Source organism: Aulonocara sp. 'chitande type north' Nkhata Bay, linkage group LG13, assembly GCF_057382095.1.
Source record: "Aulonocara sp. 'chitande type north' Nkhata Bay isolate Kocher_YH1m ecotype deep benthic linkage group LG13, A_spYH_male_GT1.1, whole genome shotgun sequence".
NCBI classification, from domain to species: Eukaryota; Metazoa; Chordata; class Actinopteri; order Cichliformes; family Cichlidae; genus Aulonocara; species Aulonocara sp. 'chitande type north' Nkhata Bay.
The window spans coordinates 12,711,853-12,726,570 of NC_141356.1; positions in this window are offsets into that span (position 1 = coordinate 12,711,853).

The window sequence follows — 14,718 nt, forward strand, 5'->3', positions numbered from 1 at the left end:
CTCCTTTTCTCAAAACAGAGCTCACAGGACTTCCTGCCCTTGGGATCTGTCACTCCAGAGGGGCCTGCAGCAGCACCATCCTGCGCATCTCTGACTAATTCAGCAGCGGCTGATGAGCGGGGAAGGCGCTCTCTTTTTGACAAATGAGGCTTGATCAGGCTTTCTCCCACCTCTTCTATGAACAGCCTCCTCCTGTGTGACTTCTGCTGATGCCAGGCCTGATCTACAGAGGTCCACAGCACGAAGGCGTTGTAGAGGGAGTCTATGACGTTATGAAAGAGGGCCATTGGCCATCGATTGGTCCATCTCCTGCAGGAGTAGGTGCAGACAACCTAACAAAACAACAACAACAACAAAAAAAAAACCAACATAAAACCTCTGTATATTTTACACAAGAATATATGAGCAAAAATGAATAAAGGTGTGCGTAACTGATGCGTAATGACACCCACCTTATCAAGGTTTTCGACACCTCCTTTGCATCGATTGTAGTCGTCAATGATCACCGGCTTTTTTCTTTGTCCATCGCTGACCTCCGGCCTGCGATGTTTGGTGCTCAACAAAAGCACATTCCTGCCCCGTCAGGGAATGTAGGACACTAGGGTGTGTTTCAATGAAAAGGCAAAGGTGGAGGCATAGACGGCTCTCCCTCTCGTCTGGCGCAAAACGGGTGGAATTTCTGTTTTGTTCCGGCGAATTGTGCCGACCAGAGCCATTTTATTCTTGAGGAGTTCCTCTGCCAGTTCAAATGAGGTAAAAAAGTTGTCGCATGTCACGACGTGTCCCTGGAGCCCGTCGGTCATCTGCAGGACGACCCTCATCCCCTGATTTACTTCGGCTGGTTCGCCCGCTGCTCTCCCGGCGTAAACCTGCAGCCGCCAGGCGTAAGATGTCTTGACGTCGCAGGCTGCCCAGATCTTTATGCCGTGTTTAGCAGGCTTTTTGGGGATGTACTGGCGGAAACCACACCTTCCTTTGAACGGTACCAGCTGCTCATCCACCGTAAGGTCCCAGTCTGGACTAAACAACATCGGCGATACTTACTTATGTTATTTATTGTATCTCATAAACAGCAGGCGGTGTGCCCACATGTCCCATACCTGCCGAAAGGGAGCCAATTTGTCGGTACGGCGTCCAGGTCGGGAGAGCTTGTCGTCAAATCTGAGGGCCCTGCAAATGTGCGAAAATCTTTTCTGGGACATCGCGGCCCGGAACATCCTCCTTCCCGTTTTGTCACTCCAAAGGCTTTTGATTTACTCGTGTTTTGACCGGTATACACCGGCCAAAATGAGCAGCCCCACATAAGACAGCATTTCGTGGCTGTCCAAATCTCTCCATTCTGAGATTGCCCGTCTGCCATGAAGGTTTGTCATTGAAACGATATGCTGTATAATCTCATCGGTTAGGAACAACCTGAAGCTGGAGAGTGGGTCTGAAATTCGGGCGACGGCGTAGTGGGTCGGTCCCGGAATAAGCCCCGTGGGTGCTGCGACGTAGCGCAGCGTCTCGGTGTTTGTCAGGGACCATTTCTTTCCATTTTTGGCAGTCCATGCCGCTGCTTCCTCGTGCGTCTCCCCCTCGTTCTCATCTCCAGTAGAAAAATCAGAAGACGACTCCTGCTGATCGGTGTGGAGAGATGACTCCTCCGTGTCATCCCCGGAATCAGAGTCACTCTGGGCAGGTGAAGAGGAAAGATCCTCGCTGTCGGAGCACATCAGGATGTCCACTACTTCCTCGGTCCTGTAATACCGTGCCATCGTGAAAATGCCTACTCCCGCGCTACGGCTTATTCTTATAACCTCTGCTGCAGTGCACCTGCATAAACAAGCTAAGCTTGAAGACAAAATAAAGTATAATTTGTTTTTTGTTCTCGTTTTCATGTTAGATTTGTTTGCATTGCGGGGTGGACTTCAAAGAGGGAAGGCTTCTGATTTTAGACATAAACATACTTTTATCTAAAGTTAGAAGCAGACACAGACACATCTTTTTCTCTTCTTTTAGGCAAAAGGACCTTTTTTTTTTTTTTTTTAAATATAAAGGTCATTGATAGTGACACAGAACACAATTCTTTTTTCACTTTCTAAAGCAGAAAGAGACGCTCAAAATCTAACTTTTTTTGGCTGGAGTTCGTTCAATGGTGAAATATGAAACAAGGGCGCCACCTGGTGGACAAATAAAAAAAAATTACAATTCTAAGGCCCCTACTTCAAAGACATTTGAAAGTGGAAAGATGACATTTAATTTGATGGTAATGATTGGGCAGTGAAAAATAGCGTTTATAATGGGTTTCAATGGGGCGTTTTTTGGCTCTAGGATCTCAGGTGGATGGAAGCTTGTAGCTTAGCCACTTTAAGCTAATCTAATGAACTCAGACTGGAATTCTAAAGTTAAAAAAAAAATGTTTGGAAAGTTTGGCTATATTCTATTCAACACAGTGAAAATGGCTTGAAATTAAAAAACGCTGTGGATGAAAAATGGCTCCAGGTAGCCCAGAGGCTAAGACATGTAAATTTCCAACTGCAACAGACATTGAGACATGACAGAAAGGGTAGAAAAAGGGACGAAACACAGAGAGACACTAACAAAAACTGAGTTCAAGATTAACTCATGTGGAAAATACACAACTAGAACACAAGTTATCTCAAATTTCCAAAGAAAAAGAACAAATAACGCGTCCATAACAAACTCAAAAACTGTTTTGAAGATACGGGACCATGACAAAAAGCCACAATGTTCAACTTCAAATTCAATAGAAGCTTCAGTTCTCACGATTACATATATAAAATGTTTAGTATTATAAAGCAGTAAGAAAACAATGGATGTCTTTCAGCACCTGGCTTTACTAAGCACATGTGGGCATAAGCCTTTGTAAAATACCACATGGACCTTATCCCGCAAGCTCACAGCAATGATATCTGTGATGGTGTCTGTGCAAGAAAAAAACCCACTTAATTTTGTATGAAACACAATCTAACTACAGGGGACGTCTGATCTTTATTTCTAATGTTACTTGTGTCTTTGGGAATTCTAATCCTCAACTCTCTCTTGATTTTAACCACATAACAGAGTCAACAAAGAAACTTTAAGAGTTATTGGGACTGGGGCCCACTGCATTAACATTGTTATTTTTTCAATACCTAATTTATGGAAATATGCCTACTTTTTCCCCTAATACAATAGGTACCAAAGACAGCATGTCTAACAGGAAGCATTTTGAAATGGAAAACTAAAAACACATTTACAAGAGACAGTTTGTTCATTGATTATTGATTTTGGTTTTTATTAGTTAAACCTATGTATTTGGATTAATTGGATCAAACCGGCAATATTAATAAAAGGCAAAAAACAAAACATAAAAGAAAAAAAACTGAAACAAAGACAAACAAAACAAAAAAACTGAAACAAAGACAAACAAAACAAAAAAACTGAAACAAAGACAAATAAAACAAAAAACAGAAAAAAATTGAAACAAAAAAGAGAAACAAAGACAAAACAAAAAAGAAAAAAACAAAACCCAACAATCAAATGATCCCCTGTGAGCAAGCACTTGGCAACAGTGGGGAGGAAAAACTCCCTTTTAGCAGGAAGAAACCTCCGGCAGAACCAGGCTCCTCTTGGGGCAGCCATCCGCCAGGACTGGTTGGGTTTTGTTTAACTGTAATTTGGATAAAGTGCCAGTTTAATATTATTTTTGAGATTAGAGCTGAAATAAGGCCCCTGGAGTAAAGCCAGTTCAACACCATAAAGTCAGACTTCACACAGTGGTGGACTCACATTCTAACCTTCTTGTATGAAGTTTAAAATTTAAACCATCTTCTCCTAACTGACAATCTGGTGCTTTCTGTGACTGAGCTTTCAAAGTCTGACCTTGTTGAATCTGTGAAATCGCTGAGTTCTGTTTTTAGAGCGTCTTGTTGTCTGCATACATTCTCTTTTTTCGCTCTCATTGCTGCGACTTTCTCTTGCAGAGCCTTTTCCTTTCTCATTTTCTGCTCTAAGTTCACTATTCTGCTGACGCAAAGCCTGTTCCTTAACCAGCTTTGGCCGCAGCCCCTCAAGCTCTTTCTGCAGAGTGGTACCTTGGCTGGTAAGAGATTTTTTCTCTGCTTCCAGAGCCTTATAATTTGCCTTAATAGCCTTTCAACTGTCTATTTCTCCATTCAGTCTTTCAATTTCTGTAGTTATTTCGTTATTTTCTTTCTTCAAGACTTCTACCTGTTCCTTTAGTATGCTATATTTTTTACTCCAGTCTTCTTCAGTAAACACCTGTTTGGAGACATCAGCACGCCTTTTAAAAATACTTTTTTGTGCCCCTGGAGAGCTTTTCCTTCCTTTTCTAGTTTTTTTTTAAAGCTTTTCTCATTTCTACACGATCATTTAGCCCACTTATTTGAGCTTTTAATTCCTTGTTTTCTTTTTTCAGTTTGCTCATTTGTGCCAGTTTTTCTCCATTTTCAGAGAACAGTTTCCTGAGATCATGGTTATTTTTGTAAGTTTCTTTAAGGGATGATCTGGCCTGTAGAACGTCTGTAAGTATCTTCTCGATGTCTTTCATCAACTTCTGATTTTCCCTTTTAACAGCGACATGTTGTTTTTCAGACTCGTAGACCTGAACCAAATTGCTTATGTGCTCGCGTTCCTTTTTCAATCTCCGGATTTGCTGTTGCAGTGCACTGTTTTGCGCCTTCATCTCTTCTGTACATTTTTTTAGCGCCTCACAGTTCTTCTCTAAGGCTGCTTTATTTATAACCGATGCCTGCAAATCTTGAAGTTCCTTCTTGAGGGCCACATGCTCTTGTGTGACACTTTCATTCTCTTCTTTAATGGTCACATTAACTTCTGGCCCGCTGTTGTCTTTGACCGTTTTCTGAGACGCTTCAACAGCTTTTCTTTTCTTCCTTCTTATTTCAGCGTTAGATTTATGATTTTGGGCTACGTCCAAGAGTTTGTTTAATTCCTTTCGAAGAGAAACACATTTTGCTCTTGCATTCACTTCCTCCGCCCTCATTACGAAATATTTGTCCTCCATATAATCAGGGCTGTGGAGCTCAGTGCTGACCTCGTAAATTTGGAGTTGCGCAGCATATAACTGTTCTTTAATGGCTTCGATCCTGTGATACATGTTCTTGTATTGGGTTTGTTTTTCGGTAGCCATCCATCCATCCTCAACCGCTTTGTCCGGGGCCGGGTCGCGGGGGCAGCAGCCTAAGCAAAGAGGCCCAGACCTCCCTCTCCCCAGCCACCTCCTCCAGCTTATCCGGGGGAATACCAAGGCGTTCCCAGGCCAGCCGAGAGATATAATCTCTCCAGCGTGTCCTGGGTCTGCCCCGGGGCCTCCTCCCGGTGGGACATGCCTGGAACACCTCACCCAGGAGGCGCCCAGGGGGCATCCTTGTCAGATGCCCGAACCACCTCAGCTGGCTCCTTTCGATGTGGAGCAGCAGCTGCTCTACTCTGAGCCCCTCCCGGATGGCCGAACTTCTCACCCTATCTCTAAGGGAGAGGCCAGCCACCCTTCGGAGGAAGCTCATTTCTGCCGCTTGTATCCGCGATCTCGTTCTTTCGGTCACTACCCACAGCTCCTGGCCATAGGTGAGGGTAGGGACGTAGATCGACCGGTAAATTGAGAACTTCGCTTTTACACTCAGCTCCCTCTTCACCACGACGGACCGGTGCAGCGTCCGCATTACTGCAGCTGCAGCCCCAATCCGTCTGTCGATCTCCGGCTCCCTTCTCCCATCACTCGCGAACAAGACCCCGAGATACTTGAACTCCTCCACTTGGGGCAGGAACTCCTCCCCGACCCGGAGTGGGCACTCCACCCTTTTCCAGCCTGTCGATACCTGTCGGCTGCCTCCGGAGTCCCACAGGCTAACCAAGCCCGATAGGACTCCTTCTTCAGCCTAGTGGCTCCCTTCACCTCTGGTGTCCACCATTTGGTACGGGGATTACCACCACGGCAGGCACCAACCACCTTGCGGCCGCAGCTCAATGCAGCAGCTTCGGCAATGGAGACGCTGAACATGGTCCATTCGGACTCAATGTCCCCAGTCTCCCTCGGAATGCTGTTGAAGCTCTGCCGGAGGTGTGCGTTGAAGATCTCGCGGACTGGGGCCTCTGCTAGACGTTCCCAGCACACCCTCACTACGCGTTTAGGTGCACCAGGTCTGTCCAGCGTCCTCCCCCGCCACCTGATCCAACTCACCACCAGGTGGTGATCAGTTGACAGCTCAGCCCCTCTCTTTACCCGAGTGTCCAGAACATATGGTCGCAGGTCTGCTGATACGATTACAAAATCGATCATCGACCTACGGCCTAGAGTGTCCTGGTGCCACGTGCACTTATGGACACTCTTATGTTCGAACAGGGTGTTCGTTATGGCCAAGCTGTGATTAGCACAGAAGTCCAATAACAGAGCACCGCTCGGGTTCAGATCAGGGAGGCCGTTCCTCCCAATCACGCCCCTCCAGGTCTCGCTGTTGTTACCCACGTGAGCATTGAAGTCTCCCAGCAGGACAACAGAGTCTCCAGGTGGAGCACCCTCCAGCACCCCCCCCAGGGACTCTAAGAAGGCTGGGTACTCTGAACTGCCACTCGGCGCATAAGCGCAGATGACAGTCAGGACCCGTTCCCCGACCCTAAGGCGCAGGGAACAAACCCTCTCGTCCACCGGGAAAAACCCCAACGTACCGGCAGCAAGCCGAGGGGATATTAGGATACCCACCCCAGCCCGCCGCCTCTCACCAGGGGCAACTCCAGACTGAGACAGAGTCCAGCCCCTCTCCAGGAGACTGGTTCCAGAGCCCAAGCCATGTGTAGAGGTGAGCCCGACTATATCTAGCCGGTACCTCTCAACCTCACGCACTAACTCAGGCTCCTTCCCCACCAGAGAGGTGACATTCCATGTCCCTATTGCCAGTCTTGGCAGCCGGGGATCAGTCCGCCAGGGCCTCCGCTCCTGGCCGCCACCCGACACACAATGCACCCGACCCCTATGGCGCCTCCTGTGGGTGGTGGGCCTCTTCGGGCTGTGCCCGGCCGGGCCCCATGGACTAAGGCCCGGCCACCAGACGCTCGCCCTCGGGCACCCTCCCCAGGCCTGGCTCCAGGGCGGGGCCCCGGTAACCCTATCCCGGGCAGGGTAAACTGTTCCCTCGGTGTCCTTTTCATAAGGGTCTTATGAATCGCTCTTTGTCTGGTCCCTCACGCAGGGCCAATTTGCCATGGGAGACCCTACCAGGGGCCAAAAGCCCCCAGACAACATAGCCCCTGGGATCCCTGTGACACACAAACCCCTCCACCACGATAAGGTAGCGATTCAAGGAGGGGTTTCGGTAGCCATTCTTCTTTTTCTTTTTTTGAACAAATCACTAAAATATTCAAAGTTGTTTTAAACGAGAAAATACACTGTGACATCACACTCATGATCACATGACATAAACCAATGTTTCCTGGCTTTTGGAGCCAGGGCACATATTTCACATTCAAAAGATCACACGGCACACCACCACACAAAAATGTTACAAATAGCATATTGATAGTTTTGCTCTATGCACCAGGCTTAGCAGAATTGGCTCAGTTTGTCCCCAGTATACCTTTTTTGCTTTCTTTTGACCACTACTCATGCTAGAGCCCTTATCTGGGTCGCAATTTTCTCCAGGACCCAGGTCAGATTGACGACTTTTCAAATATTTACCTATTGCTATTTGTGGTATTTAAAAGCTCAAGGCAAAACACAGGATGACTGACCTGAAACAATAAGAGGAATAATTCCAAAACAGTCACAGGTACAAAGTAAGGAGAGACATCCTAATGCAGAGCACTAAGTGAGTATTTGTTTGCAATACTCTCAGAATAAGAAAGTGGTTTAAAGAAATGGACTGCTATTATTAAAGTGTGTGGACACTTCTTCTTCTTGGCAGATTTGCTGCATGTTTGAATTTCTTTATTAATATATCATCATAAAATGCCAGTTAGCCATACTCTGCCTACTTAAAACTTTTCAGTCTCCCGTTTCCTTCTAAGGAACTTTACTTTGTGACAGCTACTCTGTCAAGAAGGGAGATGAACACACTGTAACAGAGATATTTGTCTCTCTCTACAGGATAAAAGTATTTATAACGTTCTGCATGTTAATAACACGTTAAGGACAAGGAATAAGAAACCATTCACAAGCTTTGTGATATTTGTAGAATGTATTAAATAGGAAAATACAATAAAGAATAAGAAATACTTTATCTCAAAAGTTTGGGAATTAAAGCTTTATTGTTGGCGCAATACTAATTTCCTCTCTGATCTGATACCAAATAAAACTCAAGCTGATATGGACGATGATGACCCGACACAGATTGTTTGTACAAAAACTGGATGTGTTTTGGAAATTTAAACTAAGCAGTAGTGTATTTCAAATGATACCTTTCATGTTTCATTATGAAGAATTATTATACAAGAAATAAAAAACCTGCATTTGAAACATTCGATTAACAATCGCTCAAAACAAATGTGACTGAAAAAAATAATACAGTTGAGACACATTTTATAGCTGCATAAAGGTTTATAGATGTAAGATTTATACGTTATCCTCCCTTAGTTATGCTGCAATAGATGTAGGCTGCCGGGGGATTCCCATGATGCATTGAGTTTTTCCTTTCTCACTCACTATGTATTAATAGACCTCTCTGCATTGAATCATATCTGTTATTAATCTCTTTCTCTCTTCCACAGCATGTCTTTATCCTGTCTTCCTTCTCTCACCCCAACCGGTCGCAGGAGATGGCCCCGCCCCTCCCTGAGCCTGGTTCTGCCGGAGGTTTCTGTCACGGGGTGCCGAGGCAGGCTATGTGTGAATATAAATGGACCCAAGATGCAGACTGCTTAAGTGGTGAGTGAGCTTTATTAACCAAAGGGTGACACAAACGGAGATGAGGTGGACAAAAACCTAAACCTAAGAGTAAACTAAACTGGGAAAAGCTAGGCAAAACCAAGCCTGAAACCTTGAGACATGAAACGGAGATGCAGGGAGAGTAATGCGGCCAGAATACACAGGAAAATGGAGGGGAATAACACAGACGAACCAGCAACTACTAAGACAGAAGACACGACTAAAATACACTCAGAGAACACAGGGAGATCACACACAGGTGGGGGACACAGCTGGGAGTGAGTAACGTGACAAGACTAGGGAGGCAAACTGAAACACTCACATAAGACGCAGACCTTCACAATAAAACAGGAAACACATACACGCAATGCTACAACACACAGACTTCACACAGACTGGGGAACACAGAACATAGGAACATGAAACGTTAACAGGGAATGTACAAGAACCCCAAAATAACCAAAACCACAGAATAATAATAACATAAACACGGAGTCGCAGACTCCGGATCATGACAGTTTCTTCCTGTTAAAAGGGAGTTTTTCCTTCCCACTGTCGCCAAAGTGCTTGCTCATAGGGGGTCATACGATTGTTGGGTTTTTCTCTGTATCTATGAAGCGCCTTGAGGCGACTTTTGTTGTGATTTGGCACTATATAAATAAAATTGAATTGAATTATTTGTTTCATGTATGAAATATGTTTGAGCTGTATTTTTATTTTTTGAAGCCTACAATGGCTGTTTTACTGCAAGTACACTGTTTATTTTAATGATACGAAGCCTATATGATCCACTATAACAGCTCTACTCTACAACCTTAGCTGACCAAATCTAGGCCAACTGAACTGATGTGAGGTGATCTCAGGGAGCACACGTATTACTTCAAGCTAAACTCATAAAGCTTTTTATTGTAGCATGTATTTCATTCTTTATATTCATTAATTTGAACGAATGGCTTTTAATGATGCGGGGAAATCCCGCTTTTTAAACATAAACACAAAAACCTAAGCCTTTATAAAATTCAGCTGCAGTGCTACATGTCTCTCTGTACCCGGATAGTGTCTGCCTGCAACACCAAAGGACTCTGCGAATGATGTTTGTCTCATCCTAGCAGCACCTACAGTATCTCTCACCTCTTCAGTTCGCCTCATCATGAACGTTTGTGACAACAGCTGTGTGCAGATCAACAATGGATAATATAACGAGTACTGGAGAGAGTATGAGCGTGCAGCGTTTAAAGCGTGGAAGTACTGACCTTACTTTAAGTTTGATTCCATAAAAAGTGACAAAAACATTAGTGTCCGTTGTGCGTGGGAAGAAAACTTATTTTTACAGCGAAAAAAAACCCTAAACTTCCAAGCAAGCTCCGAGTGCGCTACCACGTAATGGGAAATTCACAGAGAAACTGCCATATCCTTCCACTGACCGCTGCGGCACACCTGCACCAGGGTAAACCTCCGCCTACCCTGCTCCTGCTTTTACAGGTGAAAATAGAGCAAAAGGACCGCTAGTCTATATTAATATTAAACAAATTTCTTCCAGTCAGAGAATGTTGCATATAATTAAATTTTTGCTTGATGCATAAAGTTAAAAGATTAAAACTAATAAAACAAGTTAAAAAAAAGGGACTTTTCCATTTGATTACATTTTGTATGATGGATTATGTAGAAAAAGTAGAATTGGGCTGAGAGATCTATCGCTTTATCACCTCTTCAGGTTGTAAATTGTGTTTTTAAAAAGTAACTAAGTAATTAATTACTTTTGAAAATAAGTAATCAGTAAAGTAATGGGATTACTTTTTGGGGGAAGTAATCAGTAATTAGTTACTGATTACTTTTTTCAAGTAACTTGACCAACACTGCTTACAATCAGCCATTATTGTCAAATAACTGAGTGAGCACACGTGAGTCAAACACAAGAGTAGATCTTCTGCCCTCGTGGATCCCAGCCAAGTTTTGAATTCTTTTGTGTGTGTGTTTTGGTTAATAAAGTTTGTAGGAAAAAAACTGAAGTGTCTGTGAATTCAGTTTTCTCACAACCTTTACTGTTATATCAGTGAAAGAAAAGATTTTGTAAAAAAAACAAAAACCCCTCACACCACAACATCCTACAGTTACAAGTGTTAAGTTTAAAATGATTGTGAATGAACACATTTCAGAGGAGGTGTTGGACCAAGAGCTTAAATTGGACATGAAATACTACATGTTTAAAGGCTAATTTACACTATGGAGCAAGGGTGTAGATTTGTTGTGTGGGGCATGTAGTCCATGTCTGTTGCTGTAACAGTAGTCCATGTTTAGAATAAAAAATCCCAGCTCACTGAGTTGATCGGGGCAATAGTGCCTAAAATGTTGCATAATTTTGCTGAGAGATCTTTTACTTTGTGGTCATCTTACATCAGTAGTTTTATGGACAAAAACCAGCAGGTCATTCAGTGTTCCCTTAGTGCTAATGTGTCAGAGATGTTGGTGTGCTATAACTGAAGTAATGTTGTTAAGTACTTAAAGTCATATTCTTTTATTGTCATGACTGTATTTGAAGCTATTTTTATTTTTGTATGATACCTGATTTATATGGAATATGGCTGAAGTAAACTAAAGCCTAAAATACTTAGTCAGTCATTTGTTTAATAGTAATTTAACATTATATAATTCACATATAAAACTATGAATTGTGATTTTAAATGGTTTAAAAGCACGTAGAATAGCATATGTAGGCAAGTATGTTTCTCCTCTTTTTATCAAGAAGCAAAAACAAAAAGGAAAAAAAAAAGAAACAGGGCAGGCTTCGGTCCCCACCAACACCGAAACCAAATCTACACCCTTGCTATGGAGCACTGCTCTCACATGGATTTAACACTCTCTCTCTTCCACACAGTCCTCATTTCTCGTGTGCTTTACAATCCTGAATATTACAGCAGGAAGGCAGTACAGCCAGGGAACACCCTGTGACGTCACACTCTGGACTGGCACACGATGGCAGAAAAGTTCTAAAAGTTGTAAACACTTACAGTGGGGCAAAAAAGTATTTAGTCAGCCACCGATTGTGCAAGTTCCCCCACTTAAAATGATGACAGAGGTCAGTAATTTGCACCAGAGGTACACTTCAACTGTGAGAGACAGAATGTGAAAAAAAAATCCATGAATTCACATGGTAGGATTTGTAAAGAATTTATTCGTAAATCAGGGTGGAAAATAAGTATTTGGTCAATAACAAAAATACAACTCAATACTTTGTAACATAACCTTTGTTGGCAATAACAGAGGTCAAACGTTTACTATAGGTCTTTACCAGGTTTGCACACACAGTAGCTGGTATTTTGGCCCATTCCTCCATGCAGATCTTCTCGAGAGCAGTGATGTTTTGGGGCTGTCGCCGAGCAACACGGACTTTCAACTCCCGCCACAGATTTTCTATGGGGTTGAGGTCTGGAGACTGGCTAGGCCACTCCAGGACTTTCAAATGCTTCTTACGAAGCCACTCCTTTGTTGCCCGGGCGGTGTGTTTTGGATCATTGTCATGTTGGAAGACCCAGCCTCGTTTCATCGTCAAAGTTCTCACTGATGGAAGGAGGTTTTGGCTCAAAATCTCACGATACATGGCCCCATTCATTCTGTCCTTAACACGGATCAGTCGTCCTGTCCCCTTGGCAGAAAAACAGCCCCATAGCATGATGTTTCCATCCCCATGCTTCACAGTAGGTATGGTGTTCTTGGGATGCAACTCAGTATTCTTCTTCCTCCAAACACGACGAGTTGAGTTTATACCAAAAAGTTCTACTTTGGTTTCATCTGACCACATGACATTCTCCCAATCCTCTGCTGTATCATCCATGTGCTCTCTGGCAAACTTCAGACGGGCCTGGACATGCACTGGCTTCAGCAGCGGAACACGTCTGGCACTGCGGGATTTGATTCCCTGCCGTTGTAGTGTGTTACTGATGGTGACCTTTGTTACTTTGGTCCCAGCTCTCTGCAGGTCATGCACCAGGTGCCCCCGTGTGGTTCTGGGATCTTTGCTCACCGTTCTCATGATCATTTTGACCCCACGGGATGAGATCTTGCGTGGAGCCCCAGATCGAGGGAGATTATCAGTGGTCTTGTATGTCTTCCATTTTCTGATGATTGCTCCCACAGTTGATTTTTTCACACCAAGCTGCTTGCCTATTGTAGATTCACTCTTCCCAGTCTGGTGCAGGTCTACAATACTTTTCCTGGTGTCCTTCGAAAGCTCTTTGGTCTTGGCCATGGCGGAGTTTGGAGTCTGACTGTTTGAGGCTGTGGACAGGTGTCTTTTATACAGATGATGAGTTCAAACAGGTGCCATTCATACAGGTAACGAGTGGGGGACAGAAAAGCTTCTTACAGAAGACGTTACAGGTCTGTGGGAGCCAGAGATTTTCCTTGTTTGAGGTGACCAAATACTTATTTTCCACCCTAATTTACGAATAAATTCTTTACAAATCCTACCATGTGAATTCATGGATTTTTTTTTCAAATTCTGTCTCTCACAGTTGAAGTGTACCTCTGGTGCAAATTACTGACCTCTGTCATCATTTTAAGTGGGGGAACTTGCACAATCGGTGGCTGACTAAATACTTTTTTGCCCCACTGTATTTATTAAACAACACAGTAATATGTCAGATTTTGACAGCAAGGTATAAATGATTTTCATGTCCACTTTAAAAGGAGACCTGCCAAAGCAGTAATCAGACTCATATGATCAGCAGCTTATGCAACGCAGCTCCGTCGGTGCTCTGACCTGGTATGAGCGCGAGTGTCCGTCACACGTGGCTGGGTTAAAATACTGCGTCCGCTGAGACATCAGTGGCTTCGTTAAATAGCACTATTTTATTTACTCCTAAGAAAATCAGTTTGGCTCAGATTAAAGTTTCAGCGCATAGTTGTACAGTAGGTGGATATTGAAAGCCTCCAGCCTGTCCAGAGATGATTATTCTATTCTGAGCTCAGCTGTCTATTAGAATTTTTGGAGTTAATTAAAATTAGAAAAAAAAAATCTAATTCACATCTGATTTGTGTTCTTTTGTTTTTGTTCAATAAGCAGATGTCGGTGTTTCGATCATGTTACGTTGAGAAGTAAAATGCTTGTTAGAAACTATGAAACACATCGTGCTGACTTCTGGGTGTTAGAAGACAATTAATAATGCTCATGAATAAGACTAAAGGCAAGAAGGTGTCCTTTATAACTAAACATGTTAATAGTACCACTAGAGTTTATAACATAGCGCGTGTATTTCAGTAATAGCCTGTATATTTCAGTGTAGTGATGTGCAGTTCTTACCAGTTTGTCGTTCGAACGTCAACACGAGTCGAGATTTCCGAGGAAACAGCTCACGTTGACGTTAGTTCTGATACTCCCTAACTTAAGTTATCCAAGTTAACTTAAGTTATCCAAGTTAACTTAAGTCAAGTCAGATAATTCTTTTGTAATGAAAACGTAAACACTCGCCGGGAGTTACCGCAGTGTCAGCTGTTTAATTCACACAGCGTGTGCAGTAACCATGGTAACAACGGACACTGAGTGGAGGATCGATGCAGGTCAGATTTTGGGAAATATCCCTCATATCTCTGAAACTAAAAAACGGTCGTTCATCAACTGTGCTGATAGTTTTCCAGCAGGACAGCTGAGAGAAGAAAAACTCAAACTGTCGGAGCAGGTTTGATCGTTCAGGTTTAAAATCCACGTTTTCACAGCAAGCGGCTCTGTTCAGGAGAAATATGTTTTATATGTGCACCGTGTGAAGCCTGCTGTACTAAAATCACTGAATGAAGAGCAAACAGTGCGTCGCATTGTCGCGAGAACATGCGTGTATTTATTA